At 43.6% G+C, this 13,115-nt stretch overlaps 1 protein-coding gene across 5 annotated transcripts in view; it reads right to left on the bottom strand.

Annotated features, from left to right (window-relative positions):
• Positions 1-13,115, bottom strand: part of RGSL1 (regulator of G protein signaling like 1) — an 88,802-nt gene that overhangs the window by 70,409 nt on the left and 5,278 nt on the right. For 4 of the 5 annotated variants that reach the window (XR_009763626.1, XM_061634086.1, XM_061634079.1 and 1 more), the window contains exon 2: positions 9,361-9,470. The exons of the other annotated variant lie outside the window; for it this stretch is intronic. The gene's annotated coding sequence lies outside the window, so the exon portion shown is untranslated. The remainder of the gene's footprint in view (positions 1-9,360; positions 9,471-13,115) is intronic. 5 annotated transcript variants of the gene reach the window in all.

Raw genomic sequence — 13,115 nt, forward strand, 5'->3', positions numbered from 1 at the left:
GGCACAGGATATAAATTCAGAAGAGCAAAATTACCACAGGCCTAACCACAAGTGCCAAAGACACTTGAAGAGAGACACTGCTTACAAGTGCCTGTACGCTAATGCTAGGAGCCTGCGAACCAAGATGGGAGAACTGGAGTGCTTGGTCTTAGAGGAGAGCATTGATATAGTGAGCATAACGGAGACCTGGTGGAATGGAGAAAACCAGTGGGATACGGTTATCCCTGGATATAAACTATATCGGAAGGACAGGGAAGGACGTATTGGTGGTGGAGTCGCTCTATACGTGAAAGAAGGCATTGAATCCAGCAAGCTCGAAACCCCAAAAGAGGCAGACTCCTCCACAGAATCGTTGTGGGTGGTGATACCATGCCCCAGGAGGGACTTAATACTGGGAACGATCTATCGTCCCCCTGATCAAAATGCTCAGGGAGACCTTGAGATATGAAATTGAGGAAGCATCCAAACTAGGAAATGTGGTAGTAATGGGTGACTTCAACTACCCGGACATAGACTGGCTGCATATGTGTTCCAGTCATGACAAAGAAGGAAAGTTTCTAGATATTCTAAATGACTATTCCCTAGACCAGTTGGTCATGGAACCGACCAGAGGGACGGCAACCCTGGACTTAATCCTCAGTGGGGACCGGGACCTGGTGCAAGATGTAAGTGTTGTTGAACCGATTGGGAGCAGTGACCACAGTGCTATTAAATTAAACATACATGTAACTGGCCAATTGCCAAGAAAATCCAACACGGTCACATTTGACTTCAAAAGAGGAAACTTCACAAAAATGAGGGGATTGGTAAAAAGAAAGCTGAAAAACAAAGTCCAGAGGGTCACATCACTCGAAAATGCTTGGAAGTTGTTTAAAAACACTATATTAGAAGCTCAACTGGAGTGCATACCGCAGATCAGAAAAGGTACCGCCAGGGCCAAGAAGATGCCAGCATGGTTAACCAGCAAAGTCAAGGAAGCTCTTAGAGGCAAAAAGTCTTCCTTCAAAAAATGGAAGTCTTGTCCAAATGAAGAAAATAAAAAAGAACACAAACTCTGGCAAAAGAAATGCAAGAAGACAATAAGGGATGCTAAAAAAGAATTTGAGGAGCACATTGCTAAGAACATAAAAACCAACAACAAAAAATTCTATAAATACATTCAAAGCAGGAGACCATCTAGGGAGACGATTGGACCCTTGGATGATAAGGGAGTCAAAGGTGTACTAAAGAACGATAAGGAGATTGCAGAGAAGCTAAATGAATTCTTTGCATCTGTCTTCACAGTGGAAGATATAGGGCAGATCCCTGAACCTGAACTAACATTTGCAGGAAGGGATTCTGAGGAACTGAGACAAATAGTGGTAACGAGAGAGGAAGTTCTAGGCTTAATGGACAATATAAAAACTGACAAATCACCGGGCCCGGATGGCATCCACCCGAGAGTTCTCAAAGAACTCAAATGTGAAATTGCTGATCTGCTAACTAAAATATGTAACTTGTCCCTCGGGTCCTCCTCCGTGCCTGAGGACTGGAAAGTGGCAAATGTAACGCCAATCTTCAAAAAGGGATCCAGAGGGGATCCCGGAAATTACAGGCCAGTTAGCTTAACTTCTGTCCCTGGAAAACTGGTAGAAAGTATGATTAAAGCTAGATTAACTAAGCACATAGAAGAACAAGCCTTGCTGAAGCAGAGCCAGCATGGCTTCTGCAAGGGAAAGTCCTGTCTCAGTAACCTATTAGAATTCTTTGAGAGTGTCAACAAGCATATAGATAGAGGTGATCCAGTGGACATAGTGTACTTAGACTTTCAAAAAGCGTTTGACAAGGTACCTCACCAAAGGCTTCTGAGGAAGCTTAGCAGTCATGGAATAAGAGGAGAGGTCCTCTTGTGGATAAGGAATTGGTTAAGAAGCAGAAAGCAGAGAGTAGGAATAAACGGACAGTTCTCCCAATGGAGGGCTGTAGAAAGTGGAGTCCCTCAAGGATCGGTATTGGGACCTGTACTTTTCAACTTGTTCATTAATGACCTAGAATTAGGAGTGAGCAGTGAAGTGGCCAAGTTTGCTGATGACACTAAATTGTTCAGGGTTGTTAAAACCAAAAGGGATTGCGAAGAGCTCCAAAAAGACCTCTCCAAACTGAGTGAATGGGCGGAAAAATGGCAAATGCAATTCAATATAAACAAGTGTAAAATTATGCATATTGGAGCAAAAAATCTTAATTTCACATATACGCTCATGGGGTCTGAACTGGCGGTGACCGACCAGGAGAGAGACCTCGGGGTTGTAGTGGACAGCACGATGAAAATGTCGACCCAGTGTGCGGCAGCTGTGAAAAAGGCAAATTCCATGCTAGCGATAATTAGGAAAGGTATTGAAAATAAAACAGCCGATATCATAATGCCGTTGTATAAATCTATGGTGCGGCCGCATTTGGAATACTGTGTACAGTTCTGGTCGCCTCATCTCAAAAAGGATATTATAGAGTTGGAAAAGGTTCAGAAGAGGGCAACCAGAATGATCAAGGGGATGGAGCGACTCCCTTACGAGGAAAGGTTGCAGCATTTGGGGCTTTTTAGTTTAGAGAAAAGGCGGGTCAGAGGAGACATGATAGAAGTGTATAAAATTATGCATGGCATTGAGAAAGTGGATAGAGAAAAGTTTTTCTCCCTCTCTCATAATACTAGAACTCGTGGACATTCAAAGAAGCTGAATGTTGGAAGATTCAGGACAGACAAAAGGAAGTACTTCTTTACTCAGCGCATAGTTAAACTATGGAATTTGCTCCCACAAGATGCAGTAATGGCCACCAGCTTGGACGGCTTTAAAAGAAGATTAGACAAATTCATGGAGGACAGGGCTATCAATGGCTACTAGCTGTGATGGCTGTGCTCTGCCACCCTAGTCAGAGGCAGCATGCTTCTGAAAACCAGTTGCTGGAAGCCTCAGGAGGGGAGAGTGTTCTTGCACTCGGGTCCTGCTTGCGGGCTTCCCCCAGGCACCTGGTTGGCCACTGTGAGAACAGGATGCTGGACTAGATGGGCCACTGGCCTGATCCAGCAGGCTCTTCTTATGTTCTTATGTTCTTATCACAGCCAAGCCTATCAGTGTCAGGTGGAGTGCCTTTTTGAAAAAACAGAAGCAAAAAGCCTTCCAGGGCAACTTAGATAAACTGCTGACCTTTACTACATTCAAAAAACCATTTTGAAATCAGCAATCATCTACCCCTGACCTGGCAGCACCTTCAAAGCCAACCTGGGACCTTTGTAGATCTTTCAATATTTATTCATTATAAAAGCAAATTGAGCACGTAAGCTTCTGTGCAAGAATTTCATCAACCCTACCTGAAAGCCAAAAGCTGCTAGTATAAGTGCATGGTAAATGAAGGCTGCACCTGTTCATATTATCATATATTATCAGCAGAATCAAATGCTAAACCTCTGCTTGTCCTGTTCCACTGCAGACTGGTGGTAGCAGTTGCATGATTGAATGCTCTGTCAGAGTAAAATAACCCTGCACACATTTTATTTATTTATTTATTTATTATTTTATTTATACCCCGCCCTTCCTTCCAGAAGGAGCCCAGGGCGGCAAACAAAAACATTAAAAACACTTTAAAACATCATAAAAAGACATTAAAATACAATTAACAAGCAAAACATTACAAACATTAAAAAAAACTTTAAAAACATCTTTTTAAAAAGGGTTAAAGATATTAAAAGACATATTAAAAGCAATTCTAACACAGACGCAGACTGGGCTAGGTCTCAACTTAAAAGGCTTGTTGGAAGAGGAAAGTCTTCAAAAGGCGCCAAAATACAGCAGAGATGGCACCTGCCTAATATTCAAAGGGAGGGAATTCCACAGGGTAGGTGCCGCCACACTAAAGCTCCATTTCCTATATTGTGCAGAACGAACCTCCTGATAAGATGGTATCTGCCAGGGAGAAAGGTTTGCTTTCTCCCTAACATGTTTTTGTTATATTCAGAGAGTTTGTTGGTTAACAGGGCTGGGATATTCCACAGATTGCATAAATTGGCAGCCAGGTCCAAACGGGGGGGAGGGGGCACATGGTTGCTGCCTACCCCTCATAGTTGTGTCTTCCTAGTAGATGACATAGGGCCTGACATCCTCATGCTCAGAGTTTCTGACTCCACTCCACTTTGTGGCTCTTGTTTATGCAGAGTAGGGAAACTCTGAGCTTGATCTAGGGTGGTCATGTGCCCTACTTTACAGAGGATGGTCCTCTGTTTGAAGTGTCAAGGTTGGCCAAATCTAGTTTAAGATAAAGAACCCTAAGAAGGATGAGCACAGGCCTTGAAGTTGCCCATCATTAGTTGGCACCTGTACAGTGGACAGGACAGGGTACCAGAGATAATCTTGTCACAGTCTTCCCCACTTGGGTGAGGCACACTGTACTTCCATCTAAATTGTGGTAATTGTTTCTAAATTTGCTTCTATTCCTACAAATTAGCATGTGCAAATTTTATGCAAACCCGTGTCCCCTTTTTAGTCTTTTTTTGGTTGTCCATTTCCTCCTTGGTGTGTGTGTGATGTGTAAGTAGCCATGCTAGCTTGGTAACACCATGCATTGTCATTGTCTAATCCAGGGATGGGGAATCTGTGGCCCTCCAGGTACTCCCCAGTCAGCATGGCTAATCATTATCATGGATAATGGGAGTTGTAGTCCAACATCTGGAAGGCTACAAGTTCCCCACCCTTGCTCTAGACCAGGCATGGGGAACCTTTGGCCCTCCAGATGTTGCTGAACTACAGCTCCCATCATCTCTGGCTATTGGCCATGCTAGCTAATGTGAATCTCGTTATAAATTCCCAGGGATTTTTTCAGTTCTTGACCAAGGCCAGAGTCATGTGCACAAGTCAGCTAGATTTTAACAAAGCCTTTGGTTCTCTTCCATTAAACAGAAAGAAGCAGAAACTTGTCTTCCTCTTTAATAAATATGGATGTATCTTTTACATCTGAACAGTTTGTCTGTCAGAACAATTAGCAGACTAGGGCTCTCTCCATCTCTTTCCATGCTTCTGCCAACCCAGCTCTGTTTTATAAGCAACTTCACGATCCAGTGTTTGCAAAAAGTGGTTTTGAGATGAGGCGACGCAAGCCAAGTTACAACGTGGAGATTGGAAATTATGCCTTTAAAACTCCCAATGAACCTGGAAACAAGACAGCTATGGTTCTCCCAGCTATTTCCCCTATTTACCTTTTTGCCTGCCTGCCTGCCATATGGGACACCAAGAATACTGCTCACTACACCTGCAATTCCCTTGCTCACAGAGAAAAGAAGGGGGGGGAGACATGGCAACCACTTCTGCTTTCTTGAGGCTTTAAAAACATCATGAGAATCTCCAGGTTCAGTGGCAGCTGGTTCTTTAGGATGAATGGGACACTAGCTCACCAAACTCAGCTGGCCTTCAGTCAGTCCCTGCCTGCCTGTCTTCTTACTTACAACCAGCCCAGGAGATGGCACTGTCTGTCAGCTTCCCCTTCCTCAGTCCCTGTAGAACTTAACAGGAAGGAGAATGGGGGCAAAATTAGAATCAGTTGGCTCCACCTGTAAATGGCTTTGCCTCCACCTACTGTTGGCTTCCCTGCCTTCTGTCCAACTAGTTGCACCTTACAAAGACTGGGAAGAATGTGTTTGGTCACAGCATGGAGAACTTTATCAGGAGGGCTTTAAACTGAATACTATGGAGGAGAGTTGCAGTAATGATTGACAAAGGCTTATGCACAGTAACAGGAACTGAGAGAACAGCTCTAACGGGGCCCAATAATAGTCTTCATAAAAATGTAGGAAGGAAGCTAAACCATAAATCTTCGATGTCTATATACTAACGCCCAGAGTATGGAAAACAAGCAGGACGAACTTGAACTCTTAATACAGGAGGATAAATATGACTTGATAGGGGTAACGGTGGGATGACTCCTATGTCTGGAATATACCAATTGAAGGATATCACTTGTTCAAAAAGAACACAAGGAATAGAAAGTGAGGTGGAGTCGCATTATATATTAAAAATTAGTATCTTGACATAGAAATACAGGAGGAGGAGCTTGGCAGCCTCACCAACAGTATCTGGATTAAAATAATAAAAGGAATATGGTTGTTGGAGACCATGCAATCAAGGATAAGACAAAGATGAAACTTTTGAAAAGCTCATTGCCAATGTTTCAAGGAGGCATGATATAGTAGTAATGGGGAACTTCTATTACTCCAATATCTATTGGGAGACAAATTCTGCCAAACATGGCCCCTCCAAGAAATTCCTGACTTGTGTTGTTGATAACTTTCTCCTACAGAAAGCAGAGGAAGGAACTAAAGGATTGCCTGTCCTTGACTTGATTCTAACCAACAGAGATGACTTGGTGGATGAAGTGGCAGTTATGGGAACTCTGGGGGAAATGACCATGTTATACTTAAGTTTTTGAGCTTAAAGCTGAGAGTAGCCATATGCATACCCTGGACTTCAGAAAGCCGATTTTAATAAACTCAGAACAATGAAAAGTAAGGTTCCATGGCAAGTGACTCTAATAAGAAAAGGAGTCTAAGAGAAGTGGGAGTTTCTAAAAAAGGAAATTCTAAGGCACAAACTGCAAAGAATTGTGGCCCTCCAGGTACTGTTGGACACCAAGTCCCATACACCCCAGTCAGCATGGCCAATGGTCATGGATAATGGGAGTTGTAGTCCAACATGGAAGACAGCAGACATGGATAATGGGAGTTGTAGTCCAACATGGAAGACAGCAGAAGAAGCCAATGTGGCTTCATGAAAAGCTTAGAGATGACCTGAAAACAAAAAAGGACACATACAGGAAATGGAAGGAAAGCCAGTACACAAAGGAAGAGTACAGACAGGTAGCACAGAATTGCAGGAATGATGTCAAGAAGGCTAAAGCTAAAAATGTTAAAGCTGAAAATCAGCTGAGTTTAGAAACGGATGCTAAAAGCAACAAAAAAGCTTTATTCAGGCACATCCATAGTAAAAGACAGAAAAAATAAATTGTGGTATTGAGGATGAAAAAATGATAACAGATGGCAAAGAAATGACAGAAGTGCTCAATTCATACTTTGTCTCAGTCTTGTCCCAATACAGGGTCTATGACCCTTCTGGCAAACATGAACGACAAGTTGAAGGGGCAGGATTGCAGCTTGAGATTGACAGACAAATGGTCAAGGAATACCTAATTACATTGAACGAGTTCAAATCTCCAGTACCCGATGAAGAACTCTCAGAACAACTGTCTATTATCATCGTGAGTCATGGATGATGGGTGAAGTGCCACGTGACTGGAGGAGGGCTGATGTTGTCCCTATCTTCCAAAAGGAGGCACTTGGGAACTATAGACCAGTCAGCGTAACAACAATCGCTGGAAAAATTCTGGAGCAGATTATAAAGTGGTCAGTCTGTAAGCACTTTGAAAACAATGCAGTGATTACTAAGAAGCCAACATGGATTTGTCAAGACCAAATCCTGTCAGATTAATCTTATCTCATTTTTTGATCAGGTAATCTCCCTGGTAGACTGTGGGAATGGTGTGGACATAATATATCTTGACTTCAGCAAAGCTTTTGACAAAGTGCCCCATGATATTCTGATTAGAAAGCTAGCTAAATGTGGGTTGGATGGAGCAACTATCAGGTGGATCCACAGTTGGCTACAGAATTGTACTTGAAGAGTGCTTTTTTATTTATTTATTTATTGAATTTATTAGTTGTATCAGATGGAGTTGATACAGCGCTGCACGGCTCACAGCCGAGACCTGAGCTTCCATGGACAGCTGGGAGTCAAGAATGACCCCCAGGCTGCGGACCTGGTCTTTCAGGGGCAGTTGTACCCCACTGAGCACCAGGTCAACATCCCCCAACCTTCCCTTGTCTCCCACAAACAATGGTTCCTTCTCAAACTGTGGGGAGGTAACAAGAGGGGTATGCAGGGCACGGTCCTGGGCCAGTGCTCTTCAACATTTTTATGAATGACTTGGATGAGGAGGTACAGGGAATGCTTATCAGATTTGCAGATGATACAAAATTGGGAGGGATAGCTAATACCCTGGAAACAAAATTTGACATTATCTTGATAGGCTGATGCATTGGGCTGAAAACAACAGAATGAAATTCAACAGGGATAAGTGCAAAGTTCTACACCTAGGAAAAAGAAACCAAATGCATAGTTATAAGATTGGGGATACCTGGTTCAGCAATACTACATCTGAGAAGGATCTTGGAATTGTTGTTGATCATAACCTGAATAGGAACCAACAGTCCGATGTGGCTGCAAAAATGGTAAATGCTATTTTAGGCTGCATTAGCAGAAGTTTCCAAATTGCATGAAGTTCTAGTTCCCTCTGTTCAGCACTGGTTAAGACTCATCTTGCGTACTGCATTCAGTACTGGACACCATAGTTTAGGAAGGATGCAGACAAACTGGAACAGGTTCAGAGAAGAACAATAAGGATGATCAGGGGACTAGAAACAAAGCCCTATGAGAAGAGACTGACAGAACTGGGCAAGTTTAACCTTGAGAAGAGAAGACTGAGGGGAGCTATGATAGCATACTTTTAGATCCTTTTCTGTCACTTGAGGCTCAAGTAGCCTCGGTGGCACGAAATGCGTTCTACCAACTTGGTGTCCAGCTACGTCCCTATTTGGACAGAGAGGATCTCACCTCAGTTGTTCACGCTCTGGTAACCTCTCGATTGGACTACTGCAATGCGCTCTATGTGGGGCTGCCTTTGAAGACGGTCCGGAAGCTACAGCTGGTGCAAAATGAAGCGGCCAGACTAATAACAAGGACCAGGCGGTCCGAACACATAACACCTGTTCTGGCCCGCTTGCACTGGCTACCTATATGCTTCCGGGCCAGATTCAAAGTGCTGGTTTTAACTTATAAAGCCTTATACGGCGCGGGACCACAATACCTATTGGAACGCCTCTCCCGATATGAACCTGCCCATACACTGCGCTCAACATCGAAGGCCCGGGCTCCAACCCATAGGGAAGCTCGGAGGATGGTAACAAGAACTAGGGCCTTCTCAGTGGTGGCCCCTGAACTGTGGAATAGTCTTCCCGAAGAGATACGAATGGCGCCGACGCTGCTATCTTTTCGGCGCCAAGTTAAAACCTTCCTATTTTATCAGGCATTTTAAATTTTTTCTATATATGTTTTTAATCTGGTTTTAGATTGTGGATTTCTATATACATCTGTTTTTGTATTGCTTATGTGATTTTCTTGTATTTATTCATATTTGTTGTACACCGCCCAGAGAGCTATGCTAGTGGGGCGGTATAAAAATCCAATAAATAAATAAATAAATAAATAATAAATAGCAGTCTTCAAGTACCTGAAAGGTTGTCACAGAGAGAAGGACCAGAATTTCTTCTCAATCATCCATTAGTGCAGGACATGGAATAATGGGCTCAAGTTACAGGAAGCCAGATCAGGAAAAATGTGCTGTTGGAGCAGAACAACAATGGAACCAATTACCTAGGGAGGTAGTGAGCTCTCCAATACTGGAGGCATTCAAGAGGCAGCTGGACAGCTACCTGTCAGGTATGCTTAAAATGGATTCCTGCATTGAGCAGAGGATTGGACTTCATGGCCTTATAGGCCCCTTCCAACTCTACTATTCTATTATTCTAAGTCCCAGTATGCACCAGCCACCATTGTCTAGGTTGCAAACTGGCAACACCATATAGTTGGCAGGGGGCAGGGTGGGGAGGAGCACATACTGGGCCGCTGGGGGTGGTGTGGTGTATGCATGCAGACTCCCTACCAAGTTTGAGCCTTCACATATTCTTGTGATTGCCTGAAGATGATTTCAGAGTGCCTGAATAAGAGGCAGAGTCAACCCAAGATATTTTGTGCCTGAAGTGAAGAACAATCCCCCACCCCACCCCTGAACTCTATGTACAGAAGTCAACTAGAATCTTACATCAACACTGGTGGTGGAATAGGATTCTTCACAAGGCTGCAGATTAGCTTAGGGGGCAAAGCGCAGGCTGTATGGAATACACAGTCCTGTCCTTTTAACACCTTGCAGCCACTTCCCACACCCCAACTTCTACTGCCTGAGGTGGACACTTCACTTTGCTTAACGGTAGGGTTGGGCCAGGAGGAGTTATGGGTCAGGCATTTATGGGGCTCCAGAATATAGACCAATATAAGTACAAGTGCCCTTTAAACAGACCCTGATTCCCCAATCTCTTGATTTTGAGTATAATAAGAGATAGTTAAATTAGATTTCACAACTGTGTATCTAAAATTTATCCCTTTCTTCTATTATTATTATTTTTAAAAGACAGTGAGAGGGTTATGCAGGTATGAGTGACGCACAAGGTGGCTTTTGTTCAGTTCCAGTATGATTAGCCAACATGTAACTGGAGCCAGAGAACAAAACGTAAACAAGCATGGAGTTCAGGGACAAGGAGGATTTCTCCAAGATCCCTCAGTAGAGGGTGCTCATCTTACACTGGCCAAGTCACCAGGCCTCCCACGATGGCTTCCCCTTGTAAACCACCTTTGAGAACACCTCTAGAGGTGGGGGGGTGAGAGGGAGGAAGGAAGATGAATCCTGAGCAAGCACACCCTCCAAGGCACCACCTAGCACATATTTCTCCCCTTTGAAGCACCTTTGTTCTAACACTCAACAAATAGGGGATGAAGCAAATGAGCAAGCAAGGAATAAAAACCAATCCCTTCTGGAATTTCCTTTGATTACGACACAGAGAAAGGGGAAATTGGTCAGCTGGTCTTCCTGGGAAAACTCCTAACGACCTGGATTAGCAAAGAAGGGCAGGATTCCTGTTCCTGATGTAGCTGTGCAGAAGGAGGGTTTTCATTAGGTGCCGCTTATGTCATGCAGGAGTGAGAAAAACTGTGCCACCCAAAATTCCCTCTTCTATGGGTACTTTCAGATGGGGGAGTAATACTGTAAGTGGGTCGCTGAGACATCATAAATGGGGCACGGCTTGTTTTTTTAACTTACTGCATTTTTTCTGGAAAGGGTAAATACAGACTAAATGCAGAAAAAAACTCATTTTGATGAGGACATTGTGTGAATGCTGCACAACACTTGCATGCATGAGGAGCACCAGTCACACAGTAACACCTGCCTGGATGCACACTACATACCTAAGAAACCCTGAATATCTGAAGAAACCTGCAGGAGCTCTAGAGTACTGCCCCTTTAAGACCTTTGGAGTAAAACACCATTCTGGGAATGCTTTCCTTGCTCATCATTGCCACAGGAAAGGCTGGACCAATGGAATGTCTGCCCTTCTCAGAGCCCTTAAAGGGACAGATGCCATGGTCCTTTAGGAACTATCAGCCCAAGGTCACCCTTTTATGTGCAGCAGAGTACAGTAGGCACAGTAACAATGGTTCAGCTGGTGTCAGAGCTGTCTCTGCCATGGACCCACTGTTATGACAGTCAGATGTAAAGGAGGACAGCTTGGCATCTGTGACCTTAACCAGTTGTAAGAAGAGAAAGTTTTGGTAGGTGCAGCACCAGTCAGGGTAAGAGAACCCACCTCTAAAAACCTTTCTTTTACATAACTGGTATCTGTCTTTGGCAATATACTGCGGGTATTTTCAGAAGTTATACCAAGAGCAAGTTACCCTATTTCACAGAGCAAATTGATGTTTGCCACTTGACAGGGAGATCCAATAATGACTCCCTGAAAAGCATGCCTCTACGGTACACATGCACAAAAACAGAAGCTTGCCCCTTTCATAGGAGTGCAACTTAACATGTTGTGTGTGTAAAGAGGTCCTAAGACTGCAATTCTTATTCATGCCCACTCAGTCAGGTAAGCCCTACTGAGTTCGAAGTCCATACTACATGGATGGGAGTGAGGAGGATCCCCCCCTTGCACTAGCTGGAGCAGGGCTTGGCAATAGCAGAGACCTCACTTGTGAGCATCAAGTAGAGGGACATCAGATGCAGTTGCACTGATGTCATTAAAGATACATGTGAAGAAATGGACATGACTCTCAAATTACTTGTGAAAACATACTCTGAGTCTCCTTCTTTGGGAAAGGCTGTCACTCAGTGGCAGAGCACATGCTTGGCATGCAGAAGGTCCCAGGTTCAATCCCTGGCATCCCCTAATAGGGCTGGTAGAGACTCCAGCCTGACACCCTGGAGAGCTGCTGCCAGTCAGTGTAGGCAGTACTGAGCTTGCTGGATCAATAGTCTGAACACAGCTATGTTACGCATGCATTAAAAAAAACCACCTAACTTATGAAATCAAAACAGGAGAATGATTATAAAAAACTTATGAGGCGATACAAACAAACCGAGTGTGTTAATGGTACCTTGTCCATCCAACGGCCTTGTGATTGCCATTTTTATGTGAAAAAGGCACTGGGCTAGAAACATAAACTAATCTTAAATGTAGTCCCCAAGCCTAGTTTTCTATGGTCAACACAGACTTGAAGCGGCTTTCCAGCATGTTAGGCAGGAAACTTTCCAGCCCTACATGGAGAAGGGTGACCCAGTGAAAAAGAAGACATGGCTTCTACCTCTTTAACAGCTGTCAAGAAGAGAGAATTTCAGCTTGCAAGCTACACCTGCTGCAAGTCCCTCTACTTAATTAAAGGTGCAGGAGACATGTCCTCGTTTTCATCTGGCTATCCTAAACTGGAGATGCTAGGGATTAAAATGTGGCCCTTTTGCATACAAAGTATTTGCTCTACTACATACTAATTAATTTGGAGTAAAATTTTTTAACAATTATTATTTATTAACCCTCTCTCTACACCCCCAATTCAATTTCTCCCATAGCTGAGCAATTAAGTTCAAGTGACCAGAAATGATCTTGTCTGAATAACTGGAGTTTGACCACTTTATGTGATTCCCAAAACCTGCCATCAAACAAAGCACAATCTGATCAAAGGGCTCAGAAAGCTGAAGAAACAGGGTAAGACCAGGGAACCTGAGGTGAATGGGATAAATCTTGAAAAGCAGAATTTGCCTTAGGGGAAGCATAAAAACTGCCTTCCTCAATCAGTGATTCACTTTATCCAACATCCCCAAAAAGGGCATGAAGGTAATAACAATCCACAGTCGCAATCAGATGTTCACTGCTTTGAAAA

This window comes from Rhineura floridana, chromosome 6 (assembly GCF_030035675.1).
Source record: "Rhineura floridana isolate rRhiFlo1 chromosome 6, rRhiFlo1.hap2, whole genome shotgun sequence".
Classification (NCBI taxonomy): domain Eukaryota; kingdom Metazoa; phylum Chordata; class Lepidosauria; order Squamata; family Rhineuridae; genus Rhineura; species Rhineura floridana.